This window comes from Dermacentor andersoni, chromosome 3 (genome assembly GCF_023375885.2).
Source record: "Dermacentor andersoni chromosome 3, qqDerAnde1_hic_scaffold, whole genome shotgun sequence".
Classification (NCBI taxonomy): domain Eukaryota; kingdom Metazoa; phylum Arthropoda; class Arachnida; order Ixodida; family Ixodidae; genus Dermacentor; species Dermacentor andersoni.
This window is the reverse complement of record NC_092816.1, coordinates 158085294-158100584: the sequence shown is the minus strand read 5'-3', so window position 1 is coordinate 158100584 and position 15291 is coordinate 158085294.

Sequence of the window (15291 nt, the reverse complement as noted above, 5' to 3'; positions counted from 1 at the left end):
GTCTGGCCGAAGCTTCGCAGCAAGTCCTGCGTCGGTCAACAAGGCAGCGCAAGCACATTTTTTCGCGGAGAAGGCAGTGTTGTGTCTCCGTCATACCAGAGTTCTGCGCATGCACAGTATACTTCCTTTCCTTCTTTCCACTCGCACTTCCCTTCCAACTTCGAAGGATAGAAGCAATCACATGCCTCAAAATAAAGACCTATGTTCGAGCTGTCTGTGTCTCGTAGCTGTTCCGGCCGCTTGCCGTGGCTATGCTACAACAGGGGAAAGCAATAAAGGTAAGGGGCAAGAAAAGTGCGGCCATAATCAAACAGAGTGCTATGTGGATACGACAGGTACTTCGGGTATGTGGAAAGGTGTAATGTTTCCAGGACTAACATTTGTAAATGTGGTTCTTTGCTTGAAATCAGGGATACAATCACTACTCCATGACAACCAAAGGCCAGTGGAACGCCTCGCATTGGGCGCTCACGGGAACACTACAAATAATGAAGCTGTGCAGGATGATATGGGCGGGACAAGTTTCGAAGTGAGGGAAGCTCACACTAAAATTGATTACGAAGAACGTCTGAGGAATATGGGAGAAAGTAATTGGGCTGGGAGAGTGTTCATGTATTTGTGCAGCAAAAACATTAGTTCACCGTGGAGGAACAAAACTAGGAAGCTTACGAAGTATGGGGCCTGTATGGTGAGCAACATGACAACCAAGAACGTAAAGCGGAAAGCCAGAGAGGCTGAGATAAGCCCGTGGGTGGCGGCAATGGAAAAGAAACCTGACATGAGTAACTACTGAAGAGGAAGAACTGAAATCGGGAAAGAAAAGTTTATGATAACTCAAAGGGAAGCCCATTACTTTTCGAAACGGGATAAGAATAACTTAGAACACGCACTTATAGAGCGAGATATAAGAGGGAAGAATAAGCATGTGCTTGCTGCCGTAAAGCTAGGGAAACGATGGAGCATGTTTTATTAGAATGTGAAGCTACCTGCTTAGCGGTAGATTTATGCACAGCTAGTCTCCTTGAACGCCATCGCTTCGACGAGAGTACAAAGGCAGTAAAATGTCCGCAATATAGACTAGTAATAGGCGATTGGAAAATTGGTGGAAGGGAAGTAGGGAAACGACAAACAACGGTGGCGTACAAAAATGAAGTTTGTTTTGGTTATGGGAATTCATCGTGAGTTTTTTTTTTCATTCTCGTTTTTCTTATTGTCTTTTTTTCTTTTCCAACATACGTAGGGCATTAAGCAATATAATAAGCAGAGCTTGATGGCGCAACCTACCGCCCCGTTCCAGGGGCGTAGCCAGGGGGGGGGGGGTTATGGGGCTTCAGCCCCCTCCCCCCCCCCCCGAAATTCTCTCGCGCTGTCCATGCACCGCCGACCAAAGCAACCCCCGGCGCAGAAAATCATTCTGGATTTTGTCTAGAACGTCTTTTTCACGCTCGAAAAGCCGTTTCACCCCGAAAATTGCGAACTCGGGCTGGATTTCGCGGCAACGCCCATGCGCCGGGAGTCGCATAACGCAAGCAGCCCCATCCGAGCACCAAGTTTCAATGACGTTTTGATGGCGAACGGGCTCGCCGCGGCATCTCGCGGAGGCCGCGCAATCTACACTCTATCATGCAATCTACGGAGCGCGTGGATGTCAATTCCGAAACTTTATGGGTATAAAGTTCTCATAAACGTTTCATGTGAAAGGTGCATTGACATTTCCAAACGTGTGCTTGAGATTTGCACTTGCGGAACTTTGTAAGTTTAATGTTCCCATAAATATTTGACGCCAAAGGTGCATTAACTTTTCCAATGTCGTACATCGGGCCATACAACGAGACAAGCCAAATCAACACACTATCACACAAGTTGACAAAGCCCGCAGCGAGGTCCGATGAGACGAAGCGTTGGGGAGTCGTGCCGAAGTGTCGTGCCGTCATGTGACATAAAAAATGTCAACATTTTTTTTTTCACCTGCGCCAAAGCGTCCAGTAAAAACACTAAAGCCAGCCAAGGTAACTACGTTCTTATTTTTTTTTATACTATGACTTTTAGTCGTCAGGACACATTGAGCCTCTCCATTTTTTTTGTTCTCGCTCCCCTACCCGGGGGCTGCCAGAGCCAGCTAGAGCGCATGCGTTTTTCTCGTGTGGCCCCGACCACCGCACGGCGCACTTCGGTGCGCGTTCGGGTTTCTCTGGCCGAGTGCATTTTCGCCTGGCAGAGTTTTGGACAGAGAAGAAAAAAAAAGCAATGGTCGCTCGCCGCCATCACTGTGGGGCTCGAAGGATTGCACCGCGTTCGCTTGAGCGGAACCTCTCCGGAAAGTCTTGTTTCGCCGTTGTAGGATATTGAGCAGTATGCCTATGGTTCTCAGTGGACCAATCGTCTCATATTCCCTTCGGTATTCCTTCCGTATCCCCATTAGGTGCCCAAAGTAGGCATTCGATTCTGGCCAACATACTTTCCTATGCGTTTTTTTTTTTCATTTCGGTGATCCCGCCCCACAGAAGAAAAAGAAATACATTGTTGCAGCGCAGCGAATTGTCGCATGGTGAAAGTTCTATTTTGTTACTTCTTTTGCGGAAAGTAATGCGACATGGGACGCTTCAGCTGCCGGATACTCATTATATTATTGCGATAGCAATTATATGGAGACTCTAGGCGCATTCCTGGCGTCGCAATCGCCCTCATGTTCCGCATAAAGTCCAAGGGCGATAACATCGTGACCGCGCGCCGGATGCTTTATGTGCGAGTGAAAGCGTGTGGGGGGTGGGGGGGAATGGGTGAGCCAACTATGGTGGCTCAGTCTCGTGTGCGCAAAGGAGAAAAGCGGGGAGCAAGCGCTCCGCCTTCCGTCGCGCGCGATACACCGGGTGGAGTGGATGGAATTGGGGCGGCATCTAGGATTCTGTGAATCTGTGTTTGCGCAACATGTTTATTGGCCTTGTTTGACCCATTATATACCATGACTTTTTCTTAGATACGTAGATTTATTGGAGACCTATACGTATGTTTAGATATCTTGTTGCGATGTTATGTGTATACGTGCAGTGAACTTTGTTTCCAGTGTAAATTTTTTGCCCTTTATCAAGCTGTGTCTTAGCATTTGTATATTCCATTGTATCTTCGCATTTCTAATATACGAGGGCGAGTTTAATGAAAGTGAGCCTACCCACCCCACGCAATTATGGTTCTGTTCATTATCTGCAACGCCTGCGCGTAGGACGTAGGCATCTCTCATTTACAAAAGTGGCACGCAGTTGTGAGGATAAATGTTCTCTAATGCGCTCATACACTGGGTTGAGCATGGTTGCGTGACGTAATGGACGCTCCAGAAGTTGAGCAGTGTGGTGTCGTGAGGTTTTTGACACCTGAAGGTGTTTCCCAAAAAGATATTAGTCACCGTATGGTGTTTCCCAAAAAGAAATTAGTCACCGTATGGCTGCCGTGTACATTGAACATTGCATTTCATTGGTCACTGTGAAGCGTTTGAACAAACAGTTCAAAGACGGACGTGAAGGTTGCAAAGACGATGGATAAGCATCGATGAAATGGCAGAGCGTGTGAACACCAGTCACGGTTCGGTTCACATGTCACCGTTCACGCCATGGTTCATGAAAATCTCGGTTATCGGCTCTTGTGTGCGCAATGAATGCCGAAGATTTTGAATCAACGCCAGAATGCGGAGAAGTTTGGTGCTGCCTTTACTCATCTGACCCGGTATTACAATAAGGGTGACGATTGCTTGTCTGCAAGTGTGATCGGGGACGAACCATGGTACCACTACTACGAGCCTGAAACACCATGGCAAAGCTTACAATGGAAACATTCGAATTCACCACCCCCAAAGAAAGCAAAGGCCATCATTTCCGCCGGAAAGGTGTTGTCGACTTTTATTTTTCGATCGTCAGGGGCCATTACTGATAGAATTTGCTGAATCTTGAGAGACTATCAATTGTTTCCGATATTGTGAAACGCCGGATCGGCTGCGTGTCGCAATCAAGAACAAACTACGTGAAAAATTGACGAATGGTTTCATCTTGTTCCACGACAATGGCCGTCCCCACGTCGCTGATGTGGTTAATATAAAACTGGCCAAGTTCAAGTGGGAAACGCTGCAATATCCCCCATACAGCTCAGATCTGTCGCCTTGCACATTTTGGGGCAACCGAAAAAAGAGCTCAAGGGGACCATATTCGTCTCGGACGATGACGTGAAAGTCAGTTGCAGACGTTTTGAAGCAGCAACCCATGGAGCTTTACGAGACGGCAATTACCCGACTCGTTAGTCAATGAGGCAAATGTCTAAATGCTCATGGAGGCTACTTTAAATAATGCACCCCGTTTGTCATATATTCTCATTGGCTCACATTCATTTGACTCGCCCTCGTATACTCTGCAGAACTCCTGCTTTTTGTACATGCTCTCTGCTGCCACTATAATTTCGGTGCAATTACTCACGATACACGACCGGTGACAGCTGCTCCTGCGCAATACGTCGGAACAAATGACAGCGTCATTGAGATTTTTCACTGGCCGTTGCACATGTACAAGAATGTAAACAAGAATCTTGAATGACAAAGTTTCATTAACTTATTTGCCCTCAACTTGTTCATTTCATGGCCTTTACATTTTTCATATCAGCGGCATGCACTGCTTTGCTGGTTTCGAACTAATGTGGTTCTAAAGTTCGTGTGATATTTTCTTTTTATAGTAAATAGACAAAAACATGGAAGCATTGACTTCAGTTATGTTGGGCACAATTTTTGGCACATACGAGTATAATATTTTATGAAAAAAATACATATATTACTTGTATTGACAGTGCGTAGCGTTCAAGAATTTCATTTGCGGCATCTTTGGCAATGGCAATGCAGTTATTATTCATGTATTTGATCCCTCGACAAATTGTTTAAGACGAAGCTTAGCTTGGGCACAACTCCGACGAGGCCTAGTCAGATACATGTCAAACGCAGAAACGCTTTTCTGAGATAACTCCTGAATCGCTTTTAATGAAATTTGTTGCATTTGAGAGAGTAAGTTAAATTCTAGTGTCTGTTGGAAGCGGAATTTCGATTTAGGGCCGAAACATTGCTAAAAATATTTTTACAAATTCGAAACTTCGAAAGGAATACAAGGGCGAAGTTTACAAATTAATATCTCTGTATCAAAAACAGATATCGCGGTTCTGTAAACGGCATCCATTATACCATTCAAAGGGGACAAATTCGATACGTATATTTTTATCTTACGTGAATCAGTTATGTTATGTACAAGGGTTCTGCAAGAGGCGTATTTCCATAATACGTAATTTTTTCAGACGAATGTGTAACATATCAATTTTGTCCGCTGTAGACGTACTATTATGTGCAATTCACAGAATTGTGATATCTATTTTCATTGCTGATTTACAGAGTTATAAACTTCATTGTCTCGCTTTCTGAAACTTTTCGATTTGTGCCACTTTTCAATAAAATATTGACGACCCAAATCGAAAACTCGAAACAAACAGCCACTAGAATTTGAGTTGTTCTTTCAAATGCAACAAACCTCATCAAATTTGGTGCTGTGGTTGCCGAGAAAAACGAATTCTCCTTCTACATGTATTTAGATAGGAGCATCCGACCTAATGTTTCCTTTTAGGAGGAGGCCGAGCTGCAATTTGCCCCCCCCCCCCCCCCCCCCCCGAACGAAATTTCGGGCTACGCCACTGCCCCGTTCCAAAGGGGGCGCTCATAGATCCTTCCATCCATCTACGTGGTGGCATCGGTGCCGGCCGTACGGGAAAAAATAGAACCAGAAAGCTCGCCTTTGCGCGTCCTCGGATAGAGTGTAATGAGGAAGTAAAGGCTTCTCGCGCATAGAACGGATCGGAACTGCACTACGCACGTATGCGCATGCTACCTCTGAAAGCATGATGCGTTCGAGGCGTCCGTCATTCTCGCTGTAGTAGTCGGCCACACCGCTTAACAAAAGGCTGGGTATAATTTCCGTAAGCCCTCGCTTTCGTGTGTGTGTCTGCGTGCGTGCGTGCGTGCGTGCGTGTACCCGTGTTTGGACTCTTTATGCACTCACACGAAGCTTCGCTGAGTATAGGTTCCAATTCGTTGGATCTACTGCAATTTTTCTTACTTTTCTGAAGCTTGAAAATATCTAACGCCCTTCCTTTTTCTAGTCTATTTCCTCATCGCCGCTGCAGGACGACTTTTGGGTGTCAGCTGTCACTTACGCTATTACGGTGCGGTCAGCAGGATCTGCATCATTATTGTTTTGTATATGAGCCATAAATACAGAAATTTAAAAATTCGGCAGGGACGTGTTGCAATGCGAAAGCATTATAGTCTCTCTGGTGAAATGTTTTCTTCCGCGCGTTCCTTGTCCGCGCAAGCTGCCGCCTGCATTCTGACTGCGCCTCAGTACTTTATTGAAGAAATAATGTAAACGAGAATGTACGAGAAATATTGTACGCGATTATTGCTCGGTAGACTACGATGTTTCGTATACTGAACGAGTTGTCGTAGAATGAACGATTTCTCGCCGACTAAACGAGTTCGTGCTTTAAAGATGTGTATGGCATCACGTTCTTCCCACTGAACGAGATTCTCGGGCATCATGAACGAGTTCGTTTGTACGAGGTGGGTGCATACAAGATGAGCGAGCTCGTACGAGCTGCGAGAATATGCACATCGAAAAATATTGGCACCTCATTTTGGTATTTACCATAACAGTCAATATACAATTTTTGTAAGTAGTACATGCACGATCACTTGTGCTGACCTTATTGCAGTGTGGCGTTGCTGCAATGGTTTGTTCACAAATCTACAGTAAAAAGTAATTTTGATGTGATAAAAAATGTCAGGTTTAGTAATGGCATGTACTTGTTAACAAAAGAGCATCCTTTACGCCGGTTTTTTTTAACGCCCACTGAAACTTTCCTTAATTGTGAACTCTTTCCATCTTAAACGCATATGATATGTAAACGCATATCGTACATATCACAATTGTTGTTTATTATACCTTCTAATGGTACTCGAAATACCCAATCTGCAGACAGAAGACCACTTGAATGCCTTGCTTGAGTGTATGTAAAGCCAACAACTTATTTTCACGTAGACAATTAGAAAACACACAGGGAAAAGATGTTTTCCTTACATTCGCAGAGCTCCCAATGCTTCAGCATGCAGAACATATGAGATACTGAAAACATTTTAACAAAAATAAGCGGTTTCCTGCCATGCTTCTGAAGCTAATCGAACTTGCAATGATGTGATAAAATAACGAGTCACATTAGCAGGCCACTCAAACAAGTGTTATCCCAGTAAAAAAAATAGTCATTATTTGACTAGCAATAATTACCATTATTGAAGCAACCGAAGTAACGAGCACAAAATATACTTTTGGAAAGCAGCAGGAACAAGTCGAGATAACTAAATTATTTGGAAAGTAACACCACTCTACCAACAAAGTAAAATACATGGTAGCGTAGTCGCTTTGGCATTGCATTGTTAAGCCGAATGGTGCAGGATAAGATGCCAGCCACAAGAGCCGCATTTCTTTGGTGGCGAAATGCAAAACACCCCCGTAAGGTACATTCGGCGCACGTTAAAGAAGCTTAGGTGTTCAAAATTGTTCCGGAGTCCCCCCCCCCACCTGCAGCGTTCGTCATAATCGTACTGTGGTTTCGACAGTTAAATACCCAGAATTTCATTTAGCTAAAGTAAGCAGTATATGCGCAAGACCAAATCTTTATATGGGATTATCTGAGAGCAGCTACATTTAATAAATTTTCATACTCTATAAAACAAGAAATTGTCACATGGTTCGAGCAAACACCTACTTCTGTCAAAATTATTGCCAATAATTGTGGCCCATTCTGCCTTACTCTCTGTTTAATCAAAATATATGAGCATTGCAGGTGCTCACTACCCTTAAAAAATGGCACCACTCCTTAAAGTGCATGTTATTTTTTCAAGCGACAGCACAAGTTTACTTCTCGATTGTTAGCCTATGAAAACGATTTCCAAACATGTTGACATCATGGACTCCTGGACAGGATCATTAGTAACATAGGGCCCCTTTTCATCAGTTTTGTCCACAATATCGCGCAGATAAAAACATTACAGTAGCTTTGCAACAGGTAATGCATTCGGGTTCATAATGATGAATTTACGGCCACTAACCCAAGTCCAGCCAGAAAAGCTCCTGTTCGGGGAGGTAACCTGGTGGGTCTTTCTCTCACTCCAGAAACAGCTTACTTCTGACGCGTTTCACGGTGCAGGTCACTCTCTTTAGGGTTGGGTGAACTGCCAGTGTTGAAGTTGATTCCTGCGGAATGGCAGAATGTCTCCAGATTGGAAGTTTCAGGCTAAATGGACTCGTATGAAGACAAGCTCATAATAACTTAATGGTTGGACCGGGCTGTTTTAGTTTTAGTACATCAAACTTTCTTACCACAATCTGCTAAGTTGGTCCGTTAGTGTCGTCGTAAAGTTGACATATAGCTGTATGTACTGGAAGACACTAATAATGGTATGCTCCAGTCTACACCTTGCGAAGAATGCTTGAGTTTCGAAGCCCTTGATTTTCTGTCTGCATTTCGAAACTTTGCTGCCAGTAAGTTCTTCTCAGTTGACCGACTTATCTTGTGGCCTCACGCTGACACTACAAAGCCTTCAAGTGCAGACTTTTCAGCCTAAGGTTCTTTGATTTGCAAGCGTGTTTGAAGGAAAGGTGGCATTTACAGATTTCTATTCGGGACGCGAGTGAGAGCAACCACTCACTCTGGGTTTGAATATTTTGTCCATAAGTTCTGTAGAAAGTGTTGCCAAAGGTTCTACGAAAATTAATTTATTCAGGTAACATGATTATGAAGTTGCGGTCACTGACTAAGTGATTACCATCACGTTAGTGACGAGACAAATTTTTGTGAGAACTTTAACTCCTACAGAACTACACAAAAGGCGTAACAAATATTTGCCTGTTTGTTTCACTCACGTCTAGAATAGGCACCTGTAAGTGCCACCCTTTCTTCTACAACAGCCAGGAGCCTTTTCTGATATATCTACATAAAGACCCAGTAGCGTCAGCTAGGAACTTCATGGTAAGTCAGCAAGCCGAGAAAAAATTACAATCAGCACAAGTACAAGTATGCCCACAGAAAGTGAAGGTTTTTAAAGCTGATTTATTCTTGGCATAGTGCCAACTACAGGGCCCTTGTTCATGAGTTCCCGGAACTTTATACCGACGTTAAGAAAGCACCACAACAGACAGATGCAAGAAAACAACTTGATATCCTAAGACACAAATGCCAACTCAAACCATGTAAGTTATGTTTCACTTGTTTTCCTTCAACTATACTGAACCTAAACCTGCCGTTCTGGGCGAGGGAGCAAACATCAACACTGGTGCCTTGCCTGACGCGATGAGTCATCTGCGCCATGAATGGTCCAGTCAGTGCACTTTTTCCTTCCGAGTGGCGAAATGCAAACATTGCAAAAGCGTATCCTACAATCTTGCCTGCATTAGTGTGAGCAGAGAACCTGTATGGGACTCCGGAACCACAGAACGAACAAACGAGTGAACGAACGCAAGGCGAAACCAAGAAACCTGGCTTGCTCAGGCGTGAAAAGTATCCTCATGTCGGGTTTTCCTACAATTTTTTCTCGGCATGGAACAAGCCTGCTCTGCAGTGTAGGCGCGTAAATAACGAAGAGGCATGCATGACTGACTGTGACAAAAGAGCACGCAAAAGAAGTACGCAGAGTACAGAATTTCGTTGTATATCAAAAGCCACTATCGTGCAGTAGACGCTACGTCAAGCAAAACAGGCCAGTGTATAAAGACCGGCATTGTGGCCATACCAACTTGATGCGGAGGTCACTTGGCAGTCACCTGGTAGTGCACTGCTCACTTCCTGCATTTTGTTTGGAAACTGTGCGACTGTGGCAATATATAAGGACGACAGGGCTCGATAGTTTTGTGAGGCTTTCCTTATACGCATTACGGGGAAGCTATGAGTTGGCTCCCCATCCAGAGGGTTATTAGATAGTGAGATTGCTTATTTGTCATCGTAAAACAACTGTCACACTAACTATGTCATGTGCCCTTTTCGCATTCATGCGAGGAAAATGCATTGCAGATTAATCTGCTCTCCCCCTTTCATCTCTCGTTTTATATTGCTGGGCAAGCACTACAACTGGATGGTTGTTAGCAAGGTTCTTTTCTGTCACCTCCTTAACTTTCTTATGAATTGTGCGCTAAATAAGGCTTTTGGTCAAATAGTGCTAGATTAAGGCATAAGCCCTAAGCTAGCACAGTCACCACGGCAGTTTGAAATTAGGGAGTGTGCAAGCACCCTCTGAAAACGTGCCCAGGAGGAAAATTGTAGAAAGAGCACTTTAATAAAAAGAACACTAGTGCATCTATCAGCAAGGCTAACTCTTGTGCCTTCTTTCTCAAAGCTCAAACTCAAAGGTGATATTGAGGTGCAAGCTCTCCATTACCTTGTCAATGAAGCAAAGCCACAGTGGTGCCTGTATGTTGTGGGACCAACTCGGATGTGGAGATCAACGCTGGTCAGCAGCACACTCGCAATGCATGAGCCCCTGCTGAAGCGAATCATGGAGCTACGCGCGCGGCAGCAGCAAGGGAACTTCAGGCTCAGCAGGCCGTCATGCAGATAGCAGGAAAGCCCAAGCTCGCCATCGATGCCGGGCGGGCCGCTCAGATCGTTTTCGTAAAAACGACGCAAAGAGACTTCGCCGCGATGGTCCTGCAGTGCGTGGGTGACTGTGCTGCCGGTGCCACGCAGGTCTGGGAATATTTTATTTTTTTGTCACCACAACCTAATCCCTTTAGCTGTGCTGACGAAGCCACAGGCTCTATTAGTTGAGTGACACTATAACACTTCTTGTTTTAATAGCAATTACAAAACATTTTATTAAGCATTGTAGTAACGTTCAGTCAGCAAGTGGCTACCGGCTTCGAATTGAAACATGTTGCTGCGTAAAAAGAAAATATTTGTGGGTCGATTAGGCGTGGTGAGTTTTTGGAAAAAACTGTAGAGGTGTGAGAAGGCCTGTTGCGTATGTGTGGCCATCTTACCGCTTCAAAGCAGCATACAATGGTTTAAGAATTGTATTCCTAACTTTGCCTCCATTTTTAATATAAACAGCCTTAGAAAAACTAGTTGTGTTGAATTGGGTCCCATTGAAAATCTCCCACCGAAACAATGACACGCAGAATCTGTTGTAGGAGCTATATAAAAAATGCGCAAGCATTGGCTACGAATGAAAAAGTAACATTCGTTTCTAAATTAGCGCAATCAAATAGTGTTCTTCCACAACAGTAGCTCGAATCTCTAAAGCCATTTCTAGAAAACAATTTTTAGAACAGGCAACCAGGGTAACAAAGTATAATTAGCTAACATTTTATAAGCTAGTGTTACTAGACTGCAAATGTAGATAGGATCTTTGAGTACTGTTGTAGCGCATACGGACGAGGACGCAAGAAGGTACATGAAAGATTCACATGGCGCTAAGTGTCACTAAAATTAATTGGTAGTTGTTAGAGTTTATAAACAATGTTAATAAGTATGTTGTAGGGGAAGCGAGGGAGAAAAAGTTAATTGAAGTGTAACATAAAGCCAGTGTCACAGACTCAGTCAATCAAGTTTGTCCAACGAGTGGGTTAGAGCCCGATGCTTTAGCCCATAGACCACGGACGCGGCCTGTGGGTTTGGTCGAGCCGCCGTGCCATGGCCCCTCGACTAAACATTGACTCAAGTTGGCGGGAAAGAAGTTATGCGCGGACGAACGTACAACAAACCACGTGCAGTTTACTAAAAATGCTAATCTGATAAAAAATAACTGTTGTACCGTCTGGCTACATTATGCTAAGCGACTGGTCTACTCGGTCGGCAGTTACGTAGTCATCAACATGCAATTTATATATAAAGACAGTTTTGAGGAGCCATTGCACCCTGGAAGGTGGCTGACCGGCGAAGCTACTATGGTGGTATAAATTATGTTGGTATAGAGTTTTTCTCCTCAGGCCTGCGGATCACCCGTGGCCTTCCCATAGCGAACAGTGGAGCGAAATGGCACCAGAATTGTGTAGTAGTGCAAACGAACTGTATGACGTAGTGCAGTACGTCATGCACTACGTCATGCATACACAGAACTACCGCCGAAGGGTTTTTACGTGGCCACTCTAAAAACGCAGTTGTCGACGTAGCTGTTACGGAACGCCGTTTAAACGCCGGCGGCCGTCAAACCAAGCCTCGACACGAGCGACGATATACGTGTACCGGGGCGCAGTCCAAAGGAGTGCACGAAGCAAAGCACGTTTGTCTGTAATTTGCGATTGAGCATACTTCCTAGTTAGTTAGCTGAATGAAACATGGAAGGACTAGAGTTTTCTTCTAGCGGACAAGCATGTGACTGTCTGTTTCCCTCCCGTATTGAAGCCCATGCATTGACAGCACATGGGTTCCGCAATATTTACGACTTCACTGCCAACTACGTAATTAAGGAAAGTAACTGAAACTCGGCATAATGTTGGAGTCGTCTTAGCGATTAATTTTCGTATAATTTTGACAGGATAGCTTTGATAAAGGAGAGTTACAGCCACTCGCCGTGGTTGCTCAGTGGCTATGGTGTTTGGCTACTGAACACGAGGTCGCGGGATCGAATCCACGCCACGGCAGCCACACTTCGAGGGGGGCGAAAACACCCGCGTTCTTAGATTTAGGCGCACATTAAAGAATCCGAGGTGGTCGAAATTTCCGGAGACCTCCACTACGGCGTGTGGTAATTATTAGAGTAATTATTACAAGTAAATGAAACTCGGTGTAATGAAATAGTCGTCTTAGCAGCGAATTTCAGAATGATGTTTTCTAAAATATCTACATTGTATTGACACGTGTACTTGTCTTTGTCGGCCGACACGTTTCACCGCCTAACAATTGTTATCGCACAGCTCAGGACGCGCCTGCATGTATCGGAAATTTCTGGAATGTTATCGATGGTTCCATCCGCTGTCTGTGAGCGAACCTTGTGTAATCTGAATGTGTGTGTGCGCGACGCGAATAATGTAGAACTTTGTGGAATGCACGCAGGTCCCAGCGATTACTCTGGAACATTCGACGACTGATGTATACAAGCGGACGCGCTTGACCCGCTCACAAGATTTCCGACGATCGCCGACCGTGTTCGCCGCTATCGTTGTGCTATAAGTGTAGCCTGTTTTTGTGGGCACAGGTTCGCCCAATAAAAGTTAGTTTTGTCTTTCACAGTATTGCTACAGTGTTCTTCAACGTAACCACCACGTAACATCTAGTGACGAGGTGCTGGGTAAGTGCGGTCATGAACGGTAATTCTTTCCGTGCAGATTCCAGTCGGCGTAATGAGGTGTCCTCCAGCGGTTCGAATTTGAGGGCCTTCCCATGCAGTTTTATCTTTCGTCAACTGGACGGCGAATTGTCCTCTCATTACGGAGTAATCGGCCTCTGTATCCACTAAGGCAGTAACTGCGTGGCCGTCGAGAAGCTCGTCGAGGTCGGTGGTTGTTTGTCTGGCGTTGCAGTTATGTCTTGGCGGCGGATCACGGCTGCGTCGTGTTGAACTGAAGTTGGAACGTCGCGTCATCACGTCGTCTTTCGTCGGTGTAGTCTTCGCTTCCTGACTTCGTCGGGACGGCGGCGTGTCGTTATTATGTCGTTGGGATGGTCTCTTCGTCGTCTTCGTCGGTGGCGGAGGAACTTCGTCAGTTCGACGAACAGCAACCGCACCTCCACGGTTGCTGCTTTTAGTTTTCCGGATATGGGCTCGCAGAGCGGCCCTGGGCTGGGCCGGTGTATGCTCGGCGCTGCGGCGACAGGTAGCGGCCTGGTGATGGCGAACGGGACAGTCGTCGAGGGCTCCTCTGAGTGGCGGCGAGGTAGTCGGCGATATCGCGAGGTCGTTCGCCAATCTGTGGTCGCGGCGCGTTAACGGTGAACCCTCGGAGTCCCGTCTCCCAGTATGGGCATCGGCGGTAGATGTGCCCGGCTTCTCCGCAGTGATAGCAAAGCGGATGGATGGATGGATGGATGGATGGATGGATGGATGGATGGATGGATGGATGGATGGATGGATGGATGGATGGATGGATGGATGGATGGATGGATGGATGGATGGATGGATGGATGGATGGATGGATGGATGGATGGATGGATGGATGGATGGATGGATGGATGGATGGATGGATGGATGGATGGATGGATGGATGGATGGATGGATGGATGGATGGATGGATGGATGGATGGATGGATGGATGGATGGATGGATGGATGGATGGATGGATGGATGGATGGATGGATGGATGGATGGATGGATGGATGGATGGATGGATGGATGGATGGATGGATGGATGGATGGATGGATGGATGGATGGATGGATGGATGGATGGATGGATGGATGGATGGATGGATGGATGGATGGATGGATGGATGGATGGATGGATGGATGGATGGATGGATGGATGGATGGATGGATGGATGGATGGATGGATGGATGGATGGATGGATGGATGGATGGATGGATGGATGGATGGATGGATGGATGGATGGATGGATGGATGGATGGATGGATGGATGGATGGATGGATGGATGGATGGATGGATGGATGGATGGATGGATGGATGGATGGATGGATGGATGGATGGATGGATGGATGGATGGATGGATGGATGGATGGATGGATGGATGGATGGATGGATGGATGGATGGATGGATGGATGGATGGATGGATGGATGGATGGATGGATGGATGGATGGATGGATGGATGGATGGATGGATGGATGGATGGATGGATGGATGGATGGATGGATGGATGGATGGATGGATGGATGGATGGATGGATGGATGGATGGATGGATGGATGGATGGATGGATGGATGGATGGATGGATGGATGGATGGATGGATGGATGGATGGATGGATGGATGGATGGATGGATGGATGGATGGATGGATGGATGGATGGATGGATGGATGGATGGATGGATGGATGGATGGATGGATGGATGGATGGATGGATGGATGGATGGATGGATGGATGGATGGATGGATGGATGGATGGATGGATGGATGGATGGATGGATGGATGGATGGATGGATGGATGGATGGATGGATGGATGGATGGATGGATGGATGGATGGATGGATGGATGGATGGATGGATGGATGGATGGATGGATGGATGGATGGATGGATGGATGGATGGATGGATGGATGGATGGATGGATGGATGGAT